This window comes from Rhinatrema bivittatum, chromosome 2 (assembly GCF_901001135.1).
Source record: "Rhinatrema bivittatum chromosome 2, aRhiBiv1.1, whole genome shotgun sequence".
Taxonomy (NCBI): domain Eukaryota; kingdom Metazoa; phylum Chordata; class Amphibia; order Gymnophiona; family Rhinatrematidae; genus Rhinatrema; species Rhinatrema bivittatum.
Window position 1 is genome coordinate 277,866,715 of NC_042616.1, and position 12,724 is coordinate 277,879,438.

A 12,724-nucleotide genomic window follows, 5' to 3' on the forward strand; every position below is an offset into this window, starting at 1 on the left:
GGGTTAAGTGATTAATAAATTTTAAAAAATGAAAAAAATGAAAAATGAAATGAAAAATAGCCTTATTCTCAAACTCAGCTTGGGTCTAAGTTTGGCCCTCGCTGAGACCCTTCATAGTCCTGGATCTTAGTCTGGTATTGCTCTAGTTCCTAGTCATGTATTTGGCCTGAGTATTGTTGCCTTCCTGCACTCTGGATTTAGTTTCTAGCCTTGTGTGTTTGTTTGTCTTGTGGTTTGTTCTTGTTCTGTTCTTAGCTTGATTATGCTTTTTTCTTCTCCTAATTTGGTTCTGGTTCTGCTGGCCCTGTTTGTGGCCTTCCAGTTTGTTTGTTCTGCGTCTGTCTTGTCTTTATGGGCACCCTTTTCTTTTTGTCCCTATTCCAGACCTGACCTATCTTGGTGGGTACCTTTTAGTCTCTGTGCAGTCCAGTTAAGTCCTGCCAGCCAATAGAATTTGAGAGCTCAACCTGAGGGGGAGGTGGCCGGCAGAGGCAGAAGATACTGGGGGACGGCCAGTTTTGCTCCTGAAGTAGCCCGCTGTTCCAGAGCCCATTCCGCTCCATGCCCATATTGGCAGCCATGCCCTGTCAACAATGCATAAAAAGTCACCTTTCCTAAAATATTCTTTAGAATTTTCCAACTTTTCTTCAATCTCACTTCTAGTTCTTTGAATTTGGGTTCTATATTCTTTTTACAAGCCATTTCTGAAAAGAGTAATGAGTGTAGATGTAAAACCTCTTTTCCTATGGCTTCAAGAAATGAAATTATGGAGGCTAAGGGGGGGGGGGGGGGGGGGGGGTCACATGGAATGTCACTGTAGATGGCAGCTTAGTGCTATGAATCTTCCCTCCTGGCACACAAAGCTGCTTCCATTGTGGCAACCTATGATTGAACAGGACCAATGTTAATGGGATATTTCCCCTGTAGATCCTGTGAAAAGATACTGAGAAGCAGAAGAAGGATCTTTTACCTCTCCTGGATTCATTTTTAAAAGATGTTGAGATCTGCTTCTAAGCTGCTAGAAAGGCACTCCAGAATAATGGATGTGACAGCCTCGGAGAGGTAGATATCAGAGGGTGACCGGTCCTCAGACAGCACTACTGTGAGTGAAAAATAGAATAAACTGTCAATTTCCAACTCACTGAAGAAAACTATGGGTGACATGGCAGAGATTAAAAAAGATATGTCAGAGGTAAAGATGGGCTTGTTACCTGATTTAGGACATTTTGTAGCAAGAGGCTGAAACAACACTAAACATAGGGCCTCATTTACTAAGCTGTGTTAGGCCTACCATACTGTGTGGTAAATAGTCTTACATAGTGATAAAGTACAGTATTTAAAATAGCATACATTATTCTGCCCTCAGTACCGTAAGTATGCTAATCAGCTCATTACTAGCCTAATGCATACATATCAAATAATGTGGCTTGCCTCAAAAATTGCAAGCCAATGTATTTGATTCCAAGATAGCTACAACTCAAGAGTTGTAGCAAGCTTCCCCTGGGAGCGCTGGGATGCTAAAGCATGTCCCAATACTCCTGGGGTCATGCCTTTAAGGGGCCAATCGGCCTGGAATTATACTCCTCCTAATTGTGTATAAGACCATGGGGGTCTCTGTAGACGCCTTATCCCAAGCCCTCCCCACCCCCACTGCCTCTGGAGGTAGCCAAAGCTGCAAAAAAAAAGTTTTCAGTGGTTGAACTCCTGAGCGTAGGTCCTGCAGCAACCTCCACTCATTCCCTTTGACAAAATATCTTTCCCCCTCCCCCGATGCCAGCCCCTCATCCCTACTCCAGCCCACCCCCCTCCCCCCCCCCCCTAACTTACAAAACTGGCCTTGGTGGTCTAGTGGGGGCCAAGGGTACCCTCTAGTTTCTGGAACCAGTGGTGAGCCATTCTCCAAAATGGTGCCGGCTGCCCCTATCTTGAGATGGGGCAAATACTAGCTATTAGCTGGCTGGTGCTATTTTGAAAAATGGCTGCCACCTGGGCCAAAGCTTAGTGGGTTCACTGGGCCCCCAGTAAACCACCAGAGTCAGCTAGGTAAGTCCAGGGAGGTCAAGAAGGTGGGCGGGCCAACCTCAGGGGACCGATATTTTGTCAAAGGGGGTGGGTTGTGGCTTGTGGGTGGGTGACTATTGAAAACCTTTTTTACAATTTCACTGTCTCCAGGGGCTGCAGGGTGGGGGCAAGGGTTCTTCAGAGACACCCATATTCTTACCCACAATTAGGGGAGAGTGTAACTTGGGACTGATCTGCCCTTTTAATGGTGGCCGCACAGTATGGGCCCACCATTGCGCAAAATTTTCAGGGCAGTATTATACTGCCAAGGAAAATACCAGGAGGTTTGCTGAGCTGTGGTACATGGTACTACAGCTTAGTAAAGTCAGTGGTATTTATTTTCCCCTCTGGGAAAAATACCATGACTTAGTAAAAGCGACCCATAATTAGAAAACCAAGATTGTCTCCCATTCTGTGTCTATGGGAAATTTGCTTATTAAATGAGGCCCTTTGACTAATATTTTATGTATTTTGGTACCATACCAAATTACTATAATATTGAATTACAAATTATAGTGATTTCAGCTTAATACAGAGGATAACTTTAGATAATTATTCTTATTAGCTTTCACTTGGGATCTCCAGAGGTTTTAAATGACAGAAAACAAGATTTAACCATATGCTGCAAAATAATGCTTCTCCAGGAATTGATGACTGGCTAGGCTTGATTCCTTGGAACTGGCTTCTCAGAAATTAGACCTATCTACTTGCAGGGTGTTTAATTTCTTGGTTCTGAGTCATTACTATACAGTATCTTCGACAGCAGGTATGCTTGTCACTCATAAGTGCCATATGTTTCTACTGAGCTTTAGGCACAAGAAATGTTTGCTATTTTGTTGTCAATTGTCCTGGGAGCACAGGAGAATATCCTTCATTGTGTTTTCACAGAAACTACTCTCTGTAAATTTCAATTCACTGAGACGACTCCAGAGGACGGAGTCCTTGTCTCTTGTCTCCATCTCTCTGTTGAACTGTTTCTATCTTCACTGCATCCTTCATTGGAAGACAGCTCTCAATACCCCCATGGTCAATAGGGTAGGGGGCAGGATCCTGGCATAAGCCAACTCCTCGGCACTTCTGGGTCTGCCAGAACCCTTCTTAGAGTTGGATGACTCCAGGGGTGGATTGACACCAGAGGATCATGCCAAAGAAGCATGAGCCAAAGGGGCTTCTACTGCTTGTTTGCAAGCCCTTTTGTGAGTCTTGTGTGAGGCCTGCTGCAATTGATGGTTAGAGGGCAGAATGGTAGGCTACTTTGAACTGGCTCCTTTGTTCTTGCGAGGTCTAAATTAATTGTACAAGCTGATGGTAATATATGTGTTATATTTCTTGCTCTTTGTCAATTTGCTGTGATTACCTGTAATCTAATCTTTGGCTTCATTGCCCAGTTTTGTTTAATGGGTGGTTCATCAGGAATTTAGATTATAGATGGTACCTAGTGGAAGAGTAACCTAGTGGTTAGAGCTGCAGAAGCCAGAACCAGGGAAGCCAGAATCAAATCCCACTGTTGCTCCTTGTGACCTTGGACAAGTCACTTTACCCTCCATTGCCTCAGGTACAAAATTAGATTGTAAGCCTGGTGGGGATATGGAAATATCTGCAGTCCCTGAATGTAATCCACTTTGAAGTGCCAAAAAGTAGAATATATAAAAAAAGCAAATGTTGCTTACCTGTAACAGGTGTTCTCACAGGACAGCAAGATGTTAGTCCTCACATATGGGTGACATCACACGATGGAGCCCAATCATGGAACACTTTTGTCAAAGTTTCTAGAACTTTGACTGGCACCTACTGGGTATGCCCAGCATGACACTAAACCTGCAGCAGGCAGGGGTCCCCCTTCAGTCTTGTTTAAAGCTACAGGAAGTGCCGAAAAATTAAAAAATAAAATGTTACAAACCCAACACCGTGGGGTAGCGGGCGGATTTCGTGAGGACTAACATCCTGCTGTTCTGTGAGAACACATTTGCTTTCTCACAGGCAAGCAGGATGGTAGTCCTCACATATGGGTGAGTACCGAGCTGAGGGTGTCCGAGAAACGCACCAAATGTACCCAAGATGTGCAATAGGCACAAGAACTGGAGTGGAATTTGGTAGAGGGCATCCTGAACCCTAACGGGCAGGCAGAAGGGTGTTGGTACATCAAGCTGTAAAAAGGTTACACAAGACAGAATGGCCGAAGATGGAATCTTGTCTTCCGGCCTTGTCTAAGCAATAATGGGCTGTAAAGGTATGGAGAGAACTCCAGGTAGCAGCCCTGCAAATGTCAGGAAGCGACACCGAGCGTAGGTGTGCTATTGAAGTCACCATGGCCCTCACAGAGTGTGCTTTAACACAGTCTTGAAGTGGAATGCCTGCTTGCTGATAGCAAAAGGATATGCAGTCCGCTATCCAGGAGGAGAGAGTCTGCTTACCCACAGGCTGCCCCAATTTGATGGAATGGAAAGAGACAAACAATTGAGTGCTTTTCCTGTGAGCAGCCTAGATAGAATGCTAGAGCACGTATGGTCTAGATAGAATGCTAGAGCACGTTTACAGTCGAGGGTATGCAGAGCCTGTTCTCCTGGATTGGAGTGGGGCCTGGGAAAGAAGGTGGGTAGTATAATGGATTGATTAATGTGAAACTCTGATACTACCTTAAGTAAGAACTTAGGGTGAGTGCGGAGTACTGCCCGGTCCTGCAGAAGTTTAGTGTAAGGTGGATAGGTAACTAGGGCCTGTAACTCACTAACTCTGCGAGCAGATGTGATTGCCAAAAGAAAAATCACTTTCCATGTGAGAAAGCAAAGATCACAGGATTGGAGAGGCTCGAATGGTGGTTGCATGAGCCAACCCAAAACCAGATTGAGGTCCCAAGAAGGTGCCGGAGGGCGCAGTGGAGGCTTGAGGTGAAGCAAGCCCTTCAGAAAATGTGTTACGAAGGGTTGTACTGAAATAGGAACATCCCTGACACCTCTATGGAAGGCGGCTACCACACTGACATGCATTCTGATGGAGGAGGTGTTTAGACGTGATTCTGACAAGTGCCAGAGATAGTCTAGAAACTTCGTGGTGGAACAGGTAAAGGGATCAAGGGATTGAGAAGAACACCATGATTTAAACCTGTTCCATTTGAAAAGATAAGATTTTCTCGTGGAAGGCTTCTGTGAAGCAATCAGGACATGGGAAACTGGCTCTGAAAGGTTAAGTGGCAGAAGAATTAACCTTTCAACATCCAGGCCGTCAGAGACAAGGCCTGAAGATTGGGATGGTGTAGGCACCCGTTGTTCTGAGTGATCAGAAGCGGGTCCTTTCCCAAGGGAATTTGCCTGCGAATGGAGAGGTCCTGAAGAATTGGAAACCACACTTGGCGAGGCCAGTGAGGTGCTATCAGGATCACGCGTCGCTTGTCCTGACGTAACTTCACGAGAGTCTTCGAGAGAAGTGGAAGTGGAGGGAATGCATATAGGAGACCGGTTGCCCATGAGAGGGAGAATGCATCTCTTGGCTGAGAGTGTTGGCTGCGAGTGAGAGAGCAAAGGTTCTCTACTTTGTGGTTCAGAGGTGACGCAAAGAGGTCTATGTGGAGGTAACCCCAACATTGGAATAGTGAGTCCGCTACAATGGGGTTGAGGGACCACTCGTGTGTTTGAAAGGCACGACTCAGCTTGTTCGCCAACACATTGTCCACTCCCTGCAAGTAGGTGGCCCTGAGGTACATCAAGTGGGAGAGGGCCTCTGCCCATATCTGTGCCGCTTCCTGACACAGTAGGTTGGAGCCCATCCCTCCCTGATTGTTGATGTACCACATGGCCACCTGGTTGTCCGTCTGAATCAGGATGACCTGGTTGGACAGGTGATCCTGAAATACCCTGAGAGCACATCTGATTGCTCGCAGCTCCAGGAAATTGATTTGGTGTTTGGCTTCCTCTGGAGACCAAGCTCCTTGTGTCTGCAAATCGGCGACATGGGCTCCCCAGCCGAGGTTGGAAGCATCGTTGGTGAGAATTATTTGAGGGTCTGGAGCCTGGAAGGGCAGGTCGTGGAGGAGATTGATCTGATTTTGCCACCAGGCTAGAGACTGACAAAGTGAGTCAGTGATGTGGACAGTGGTCGATAAAGGTTGGACGGACTGAATCCATTGTGACCTTAGAGTCCACTGCATGACTCTCATGGCCAAGCGGGCCATTGGGGTAACCCGTACTGAGGACGCCATGTGTCCTAGCAAGATGAGGAAGTGGCGTGCAGTTGTGCGGTGCTGAGACTGTAGCTGGTGTGCGAGAGAGATGAGAGTGAGAGCTCGCTGTCGAGGCAGAAATGCCTTTGCCTGCAAGGTGTCCAAGTCTGCCCCTATGAATGATAAAGTTTGAGATGGGATTAAGCAGGATTTCGCATAGTTGACGAGAAATCCTAGCGAAATCAGACTGTGTAAAGTAAGACGTAGGGACGACAGAGCAGGCTGCTGAGTGGGAGCCCTGGTCAACCAATTGTCTAGATAGGGGTAGACATGAACACCTTGAGTCCTGAGGAATGCTGCTACTACTACGAGGTACTTGGTGAAGACTCGTGGTGCAGATGCCAGGCCGAATGGTAGCACTCGGTACTGATAGTGCTTGGGGCCTACCAGAAATCTCAGGAACCTGCGATGAGATGGAGTTATCGCAATGTGTGTGTACGCGTCTTGGAGATCGAGAGAGCAGAGCCAGTCTCCTTTTTGCAGAAGAGGAAGGAGAGAACCCAAAGTTACCATCTTGAACTTTTCTCAGTGGAGGTACTTGTTGAGGGCACGAAGGTCCAGAATTGGACGAATGCCGCCTGATTTTTTGGGGATTAGAAAGTACTGGGAATAGAATCCTAGGCCTTGTTGGGAGAAGGGCACTGGCTCTATTGCTCTGGACTGGAGGAGGAGGGAGACCTCCTGCTCCAAGAGAAGTGAGTGGTCGGATGTTCTCCACGTCGGTAGAGGTGGGGAGTCTGGTGGAATAGAGGGAAAGTTCAGGTAATAACCTTGAGAGATTATGGCAAGGACCCACTGGTCTGAGGTGATTGTGTGCCACCTGTTGCTGAAATGGCAAACTTGACCTCCCACTAGTATCTGAGGCAGTGGAAACTGGCTGCTGCTCTCTATGCAGAAGTGAAAAGCCGGAAGTAGAGCCCAGCTGAGGAGCTGCCTGCGGCTTTTGTTTCCGCGGTTGATGAGACTGGGCCTTTTGGAAAGGTCTCGTGGAACGAGTTCTAAACGGTGGTAGATAGGACTTCTTTGGACGGAAGAATGACTTTTTAGTATCCTTCCTGAAAGGCTGTTTTGAGGAATACTCAGAGGGCATCAGAGAGAGCTGGCGAAGGGTCTCGTGATTGTCCTTGAGTTCCGCCACCGTCCGCTGAATCTCTTCGCCAAACAGATTGTCTCCTATGCAGGGCAAATCAGATAATCTGTCTTGTACCTCAGGGCGCAAGTCCGAAGACTTAAGCCAGGCCCATCTTCTTGCCGAAATAGCAGTTGCAGATACCCTGGAAGCAGTGTCGAAGATATCATAAGAGGATCTTATTTCATGCTTCCCTGCCTCAAAACCCTTGTGTACCAGGGTTTGAAGCTGTTCCTGGAATTGCTGAGGCAGGGACTCTGCAAAATCCTGTATCTGCTTGAATAAGACTCTGTTGTACTGGGTCATATACAGTTGGTAAGAGGGGATCCGAGAGATAAGCATTGATCCCTGGAAGACATGCCGGCTGATGGCATCCAGGAATTTCTGTTCCTTACCTGTGGGAAAGGAAGAGTGGGGTTTTGATCTTTTTGCCCTCTTTTGGGCAGATTCTACAACCACAGATTGGTGATCCAGCTGAGGTTTCTGGAATCCTGGGGCTAACTGGACTACATAAGTGGTATCAGCTTTTCTGTTGACTGGAGCAACAGAACCAGGGTGTTCCCAGTTCTTTTTGAGGAGATCCAAAAGAACCTGGTGAATAGGGATGGAGGTTATTTCTTTGGGAGCATCCAGGAATTGTAACAGCTCCATCATTTGGTGCCTATCATCTTGCTCAGTCTGTAATTGGAAGGGAACCAATTCAGACATTTCCTTCACAAAATTTATGAAGGACAAGTCCTCTGGAGGAGAACGCTTCCTACTTTCAGTAGGAGAAGGTGGTGATGGTAAATCATCGGTGTCTTGAGATGAATCGTCAGTCCAGGTGTCATAGGGATCATCACCTGTCCCTGTAGAAACCTGAGAAGGATGGGATGATGGTATTCCTGAAGATCCTGGTCTAGGATCTGAAGGCATCGAGGGAAGTACTGGAGGCACTGATGAAGGCATCGAGGGCACCGGTGCAGGCATCGATGGATGGATCGGTGGCGCCGATGGGCACATCGGCATCGATGGTTGAGGCATCAGAAGGACTCCCGATGGAGGAATGCGGAATGGTGTTTCCCCTCCTGATGACAGGGTAAGCAGGGAAGGCATCGGAGCCATCGGTGACCCAGGATCCATCAGTGGAAAAGCGGCTATGAGTGCTTCCATCTTCGAGAACAGCAGTGCCAATGCTGCTGGAATGGGGTCGATGGTCTGTTCCGCGACCTGCACTGATTTTGGCGCCGCACATTTTACTCACAGAAATTAACTCTCAGAAATTAACGCCTGTCCAAGCTGCTTTTCTATACACCCTCCAACTTAATATGTTAGCGATAGTAAGTTGGAGGCCCCAAAAATAAAAAAGTTCAAGAAAAAAATATCTGCCTGCCAGTCGGCGGGTCAAAAACAGACACTCAATTTTGCTGGTGTCTGTTTTCTGAACCCGTGGCTGTCAGCGGGTTCAAAAACCGACGCCGGTAAAATTAAGTGTTGGTTGTCAGATCCACTGCTAATAAGGAGGTGCTAGGGATGCACTAGTGTCCCTAACACCTCCTTATTAGCGTGGGCCCTAACTTAAATACAAAACCGCATGCCCAGGAGAGGTGCCTGGGTGCGTGTCGGGAAAGTAGGCACTCAACACGGAGCGCCGGCTCTCCTACACTTTTTAATGAATTGGCCTGAGTATCATCATATCAGATCTCTCATTAAAAGTGGATTTTTCAAGCTCTGTCTTATTGAAGGGTTAAGGCAATTACTGTATGATCGAGATTTTTGTTTGTAACTCGTGCTATCATTTTTCCGCACATAGACTATTGTAATAGTCTGTTTATTGGTCTTCCTAAAGTCACATTACAGTCGATACAATTATTACTCAATTCAGCTGCGCGTCTTGTATCCCATTCTAAGCGTCGTGATCATATCTCTCCAGTTCTGTACAGTCTTAATTGGTTACCAGTAACTGAACATATTATATATAAAATAGTCATGGTTGTATTTAAGCTTTTAGCTTCAGATTCCTCTTACTGGCTAAATGCCCTTTTACGCATTTATAAACCTGTAAGATGCTTAAGATCATCTCAATTGAATATTTTAGAAATTCCATCTGTTCAACAAGCACACTTATATAGTACACAGGAGACCTCCTTTTCCATTGCCACACCTGCACAATGGAATCTTATTACATTTGAACTTAGATCTTTGGATGATGTGAAAAAATTTAGACAGTTAGTGAAAGAGTATTTACTCCGACGTGCATACAATATATTTTAGAGTGGTGTTAGCAGAATAAATCCTCTCAAAGATGTGAGGATAATGATATATATTTTGAGTGACTGATTATTCATTCTATTTATATGATATTGAGCTTTATTGTTTCTGTGAAACATATGAAAATTGTGTGTTATTGTACATGTCAATTTTATGTTTTTATTATGTATGTTGATGATGTAAATCGCCTAGGCCTCCTTGTGGTAGGCAATTAATAAATTTTAATAAATGAAAATGAAAAATGAAATGAAGGGGTAAAAGACGTGCATTGAAAACGCGCAGCCAAATGGGTGCTAAACGGTACGCTCGGCCAAGCGCACCGTACTGAATCGGCCTGTTAGTAAGCCAAACTTCCAGCCAGGGGAGGTGGACCTTCTCGTGAAAGAGGTTAGAAGGTCCAGCACATTTTGAATGGAAAGGAATCATGGAAAGTTAGATTCTACGAGAAAGAGAGGACCTGGGAGAAAATCTGCAACTAACTCAATGCTATTTTCCACAAAGAAGTGTGCAAGACCTCCGATGCTAGATCAAGAAGGAACAGGCCAAAATGAGGGCTGAGGGGGCCTGCAAGCCAAATTTCATTCATTTAGGCTGTACAGATGACCCTCAGCAGTATTTAAAACCAATTTAAAAAATAAATCTGGAAGATCTAATGATTGGGATAACTATCAATCAATCGCCATCTTAGCCTTCATTGCGAAAATACTAGAAAAAGCAGTCCTTGCCCAACTAGAGAATCATCTTGAAGACAAAAAAAATACTTTATCCTCACCAATTTGGATTCCAGAAAAATCACTCAACAGAAGCTCTTCTTCAATCCATAACTGATCCTGTATTACAGGGTTTTGACTCTAACAAATCATACTGCCTAGTCCTGATTGATTTAACAGTTGCCTTTGAAACTGTTGACCATAACCTGCTATGCCAACAGTTGAAAAACATCAGGATTGATGGATATATGCTAAAATAGTTCACCTCCTTCCTCGCAGATAGATCATTCTAAGTAAAACTCGACATCTTCCAAAGCACAACATGAGTATCACAAGGATCAGGGCTATCAGCAACATTATTTGATATATGCATGCTGCCCATATGCAAATTAATAATAGACCTGGGATTAAACTTCTTCCTATATGCGGATGAAACTATATCCCTCTAACAAAAATCATTTGAAAAAACATCATCCCTAATTTCTGAATATATGATTAAAAGAAAAGAAAAACTAGCACAATTGAAACTCTCGATGAATCCAAAAAACACAGAAATAATTTGTTTGAGCTGCAACCCACCAAAATCTATACCCCAGGGATAGATCTTGTAAATTGCCAACTAATCCCAGCAACCTAAGTGAGAGACATAGGGGTCCAAATTGATGAAAATTTAACAATGAAAGCCCACATAAGCAAACTGATTAGATATGGTTTCCACAAACTGCAGATTCTGAACCAATTGAAACCTCTACTAAGCACAACAGATTTCAGAATAGTATTACTTCTAGGTCTTCCGGCAAGTCACTTAAACCTCTGCAACTACTGCAAAATGCTGCAGCATTGACCACATCACCCAACACTGATAGCTCTGCATTGGCTTCCTGTACAGTCAAGAATACATTATAAAGTTCTAACAATAATTTTCAATAACATTAAACCGAACAACAATGATCTGCTGTGAATAACATTTAAACCACACAACCCCCTGCAAACTCACAGATCACAGAAGAAAGGCCTCCTAGAAATCCAAAACTTAAGAAATTCTCAATAACATCAATTGCTGGCCCAAAACTATGGAACTCCAATGCCAGGGAAACTTTGAAAAATAATGGACAAAAAGAAATTCAAGAGCAACTTAAAAACTTGGCTATTCAAAAATACCTTCTACTTGACAGAAACTCCCAGTTCCCCGTAACTCAGATAGCAAAATAAGTCTTGAACAATAACACCCCCCCCCCCCCCACAAACCCCTATATTCCAGCTTTGTTTTTATGTTAGATGTCTACCATTGTAATATTTCCGTTTATTATGAATGTTTGTCCACCTTGTAACACTTATTATAATCATGAATGTTTTACCTGTAAACCATTATGAACCAGTGAGTCTCACAAGGAATGACGGTAAATTGAACATTTAAATAAATAAATAAATTTTAGAGGCAACTGTGAGAGGCGTGGGATAGTTGGACACTTCATGTCTTAAAGGGCTCCAAGATGAGCTGTGTTTGTAAGAAAGGCACATAAGGTTCTTGCATGTCATGACTATAATAATAATGTTTAATACCATGCATATATATATATATATATATATATACACACATATATACATAAGGACCTTTGTAGAGATATTCTATGGTACTAAAGCAGATAGGGCCAGCAGTCAATAGCAACACCGAGCTATCTGACCTCTTTCTGTGAATTCATGTAAGAATATAGTTAGTATTGACACCCATAGGAATGCTAAATTAGAAGTTAGTTCAGTAATAGGAAGCCATAGACTTTAGACCATTGAGCTGTTCTTCATGCCTATAAGGAAGGTACAGTGGTAGAAGAGAAAAGGCTAGATATTGTGTTGTGACAGTTTGTACACTTTCACCTTTTTGCAGGGGAAGAGACTGGCCAAGATTCTGACAATCCCAAAACCAGTGGCCTTGGAAGGGCTAGACAGCATGCTCGAGTGCTGCCAGAAAATCTGGAGGAAAACAGCAAAGATGAAAAGGAGAGGTCAGCAGGGTCCAGTGCTGACATGGGAGCATGAGAGGGATGTGGCAACAGTTACTGTAGATGAGGGGGAAGCCAGGCAATTTGAAGAGGGCAGCTTCTCTGGTAGAGAAGATAAGGTACCTTGCACTCCAGTGGAGGTTCAAATGCTGCAACTCAATGAGATAGTGGCAGACCAGATTGGAGGCCTACGGCAGGCCATCTAGGATTTGAAGGAAGTGGTGCATGAAGAAATGCAGAGTGTCCGTCAAGAGATGCAGGGCCTTGGCAGAATGATGCAGGAGGAACTGCAGGCCCTTACTGCAGTCTTGAGGGAGATGCTGCAGTGGATTTCACCATGTCAGCTGCCGCCTGCATG